Below are 4,557 nucleotides of genomic sequence, written 5' to 3'. Positions count from 1 at the left end.
CTAATACCTCAGAAGTCCCAAATATGCCTGCAGCTTAGCTACTGTTGTGGGCCAAGGGTATGCTTGTATTTTGTCTATAGTAGCTTCCAGGATGACTTGCATCTTACCTGACCAGACAACTCCCAATAATTTGACTGATAGCCCAGGTTCTTGTACTTTGGTTGTGTTCATGGCCCACCCACATCACTCCAAATTACCTAACAGCATTTGGGCCTCATGAGTTAAATCTGCAAGAGAATCAGAGGTTAGTGAGATATCATCTATGTAATGAAACATTGTAACCATGTTGGGCCTAGTCTACTTGCCTAGGTCCCCAGCCACTAAACCATGACAGATGGTTGGACTATGCAGGTATCCTTGTGGTAACACCTGAAAAGTCCAGTGCCTTCTCTCCCAGGTGAACACAAATTGATCTTGGCTATCAGCTGAGAAAAAAGAGAAAAAAGCATTTTCCAGATCCAATACATAATGATAAGTTCCTAATTGAGTTGTCAGCAGATCCATTAAATTGTGAACTGAAGGCACACCTGATGCAAAGGAGGCACTACTTTGTTCAGTTCTCGATAATCCACAGTCATTCTCCAGGTACCATCAGGTGTTTTCACTGGCCACACCACCGCATTAAAAGGGCTGTGCACTGGACGAATAAGGCCGGCTTTTTCTAACTCCAGTCCTCCTGGTAGATGATACTGCTTCATGTTGACCACATGTCTTGGCTTGGGTAATACCTGTGGGTTATGTTTAAGCATTGTAGTAGATTGAATTATGCCCCCAAAGCTCAGTGAAAGCTTGAATTGTGTCCCCCAAGTTTTATGTAACTTAGCCCCCACTGTGACTGTAAAGATGGTGAGAAATCCTGTAATGGTAATTGTAAGGTGGAGCCATGAAGAGGTGATTAGGTTATAGGGTCATGCAGTGGTGAATGGATTAAAAATGGTGGTCAGGGACATGGTTCTGAGGGCTTTAAAAGAAGAGGAGAGACTCTCTTTCTTTCTGCTTTCTCTGCTTCCACCATCTTGCAATATGAGACCCCTGGGTCACTGTTGCCACCACCACATGGACTTTGGACTTCCCAGCCTCAGAAACTGTTAGCAATAAATATTTTTCTTTGTAAATCACCCAGTTCCAGGTATTCCGTTATAGCAACAAAAACGGACAAGCATATCACAATAACACAGGATTTACTATCTGTATTCACAGCTGAAATTCTCCAAATGTTGTTTGCAGGTGCAAACCATAAAGTACATCTATACTCAAGACATAGTCAGCTACTGGAAATATGTATACAATATACACATGGGGGGCAGGGTGCAATTGTCCTATGCCTGACAGCAATGACACAACTTTGACTTTAATAGTACATCCTCCATTGCTGTCTACACATGGCCCCCAGAAACTTATCCAGATTACCACGTATAGGGTTGCATTCTGTGCCAGTATCCACCAATGCCAATACATGCTGCACATTTGTCTCTGACCAACGTGCTGCCAGTTCAACACGAAGCAGCCAGTCCTTGCCCACTCCCAAAAGGCAAGCACCTTGACCTGCTCCTTAATTGAAATGAAACAGTCCATCCGTCTCTGCAGAAGTAGCCAAAAAATATTTTAAATTCACTGGGCATAACCTGCCATCTGTTTCTTCTGGAGGTTTGGTGAAATGGTGTTTGGGATGCAATTGTTGCCACAGGTGAACAGGACCGCATTTGGTTGCTGGGTGATTTTCTCCCTATTGGCCCTTGCTGTGAACTACTCAAACCACATCTGCATGTGGCTGTTCTTGCCTGGTACCTTCGGGATAACATCCCAAACATTTCTTGGGGGCTTGGTCTTCATCACCTTTTGGACCCCCTTTTCTTGTCTCCTCTCCTCTGCTTCACCCAGATTGGCCGTCATGGTCTTTACTTCATGTTTAGGATGACCAATGTATGGGGCCAGTATGGCCATCAGTGGCCCAAAGGACATTGATGGAGCATTTTGCAGCACTACATCTCTCATGCTGACTATAAAATGTTCATCACCCAGGCCATGGGTATTCACATTAAACATGGACTGTGGCATCCCCAGCTCCCAAATTATTTGAACCAGCTTTACATACTTTTGCCATCTACTCACAGTTTGGGGCAGTTTGCTGGCATTCGTCCACAGTTTGGAGAGCTGCATTGACCCATTCCATTAAAGAGAGTTCGCCCTGCCTTTGTGCATATCTGTGGCTATTCTCTAACCACTGTTGCAGGGACAGGTGCATGGTAATGGAGGCTAACTTTTCATCTCCTCACCAGAGCACATCACACTATCCACCCGTAGGTCCCACAACCATAGGAGCCAAGCAGCCAGGGGTTCTCCCCATTTCTGTCAAAACTGTTTTGCCCAATCAACCCAGTTGGCCTGGGTGTATGCAACATAAGCAGTGAACTGGGTCACGTGTGGGTTGCCTACCAGGTGGCCGTCTGGTCCCATAGGCTGCTCGTGCTTCATTTTCTGATGAACAACAGGTTGTGTCAGTAAATGTACAGGTTCCCTCAACTCACCATCGTGTTTGTCATCGTTCCCAGTGTCAAAAGCAGGGGCGATCTGTTGCTGTACTTCAGCCTCCCGAGCATGTATCTGCACTTCAACATGTCTGCCTTTTGTTTCAACTCTTGAAACTGTGCTGCTTCATGAAGTGCCTGGTCCTTGTTGGCTCACAGTATGGTGAGCAACAGCCAGCCCCTGGTCAACAGGAAAACAGCCAGTGGGTACCGTATACTCAAGGGCAGCCACATTCCCTCTCCCTCCTGATGGGCTAATGGCTCCCTTCCCTGCTCAGAATCCTGCCTCTGACTACACCAATTGTCAGGCTGGGTCACAGACCCCTCGTATGCAGGTCATGAGCTAGGTGGTTGGAAAAAGATCTTGGGAGCTGTTGGTAAGGTTGACAAGCTTTATTTTATTTTATTTATTTTTTTGTCATTTTTGAGACCGGCCGCACCGCGCTCAGCCAGTGAGCGCACCGGCCATCCCTATATAGGATCCGAACCCGTGGCGGGAGCGCTGCTGTGCTCCCAGCGCTGCACTCTCCCTAGTGCGCCACGGGCTCAGCCCGACAAGCTTTATTTGGATGCAAGCTCAGCCCCCCAGCAGATCAGAGCCATTGTCTTTCATAATAGAGTACGATAGCCAAGGAACAACTGGGCACACATGTGGTTAATGTATTTACATCTGACAGGCTGAGTCATGCTCAGCTGGATATGAGGTGAGGGAGCCTGACCAGTCGGTCTTCATCTTCCTCACAAGTGAACAATGCAATGTTCTCGTTTTGGAATGTAACAACCTCTGTAGTTAAAAAAAAAAAAATAAGGCCAATCTGCTTATTTCCTACTCAAAGATCACAGAGGGTAGAAGAATAAATGGACACAAGCTTGCATACTTTGATTCACAGGGTTTATTTTGCTTTGTGTAATTCAGAGTTTTAAGCCATAACGAAAGGAGAGAAAAACAGGTTTCTTTCATTCTTCAATCAGGCAAGTTAATGATGAGTTTCTTGGTAATATTCTTTCTCCAACCTATGGCTTTTTTATAATATCTCTTAGTTACTGCTGAAAAAAATAGAAATTAAAATGCTAAATTTTTATTGTTAATAAAAGTTGTCTAATTTTACTATACAAATATAGGTAAAGCAGTTAATATAATAAGATATCAGTTATACTGATCCAGGACATTTGTAAATTCAAGTATCTTTTTCATGAATAATGTATAATAAATTCAAGTATCTTTTTCATGAATAATTTATAACAGCCACATCTTTGTAGTTCACTCTTTTATTTTAATCCCCACGTTCTCGTCAGCACTCCACCCCATTCCACCTCTGTCGTTCCTCTCAAAACCACTTGTGCTTTTCCTCTGTCCAGTCCTACCCTCTTCACACTTTTCCTGTGTATTCAGGAGTCTCTTAGCTGCTTCACTAGCCTCCAGTTTTGACAGAATCCATTTTCCCCTACTTTATCCCAGAGAAATTCATTAATGCAAACCAGATCATGCCAAATCCCTCTTATTCACCTCAGAAACACTTTAACTACGCCCCTATTCACAGAGAAGAGCATTTAAACTCCTTGTCATGGCATGATGACACTTGTCCTGGCTCATGATTACCTATGCAGATTTCATCTCTCGAGGTTCATGAGTTTAAAAACAAATTTTAAAAAAGTATTAAGAACACAAAATTTGGAAACAGAGAGGCCTGATTTTATATTGTAGCCTTGGTATCTTCCTGCTTTATATCAATAAAAAAGTTATTCAAGCACTTTTTTTATACACTCTACATCCAAACTGTCAGTGCATTCTGTTGGTTCACCTTCAAGATTTATCTACGAGACCATCCTTACCACCCCGGTCTACAGTCGCATCCTCTCTTTCCTGGATTATTGCGGTAGCATCTCCACTTCTAATCCTGTTGACACACAGACCATTGCCAGGCTTTTAAAGTGTAACTCATGTGCGTGCAATCTGAACTCTCCAATGATGCATCCCTTTCACTCAGAGCAAAAGAAAGACGGCCTCCAACACCTCCAAGACCCTACA

General features: G+C 43.8%; 1 long non-coding RNA gene across 1 annotated transcript; it reads right to left on the bottom strand.

Moving 5' to 3' along the window:
- Positions 1–3,580: 3,580 nt before the first annotated feature.
- LOC103610279 lies at positions 3,581–4,232 on the bottom strand. Its single transcript, XR_552201.1, has 2 exons — positions 3,766–4,232; positions 3,581–3,730 (listed from the first exon to the last, which is right to left on the bottom strand). It is a non-coding gene; the product is annotated as an uncharacterized LOC103610279 (long non-coding RNA).
- Positions 4,233–4,557: the final 325 nt, after the last annotated feature.

The sequence above is a fragment of the Galeopterus variegatus genome, unplaced genomic scaffold (genome assembly GCF_000696425.1).
Source record: "Galeopterus variegatus unplaced genomic scaffold, G_variegatus-3.0.2 Scaffold10861, whole genome shotgun sequence".
NCBI lineage: Eukaryota > Metazoa > Chordata > Mammalia > Dermoptera > Cynocephalidae > Galeopterus > Galeopterus variegatus.
The sequence above is the reverse complement of the archived record's forward strand: the minus strand, read 5'-3'. Positions and strand labels throughout refer to the sequence as shown.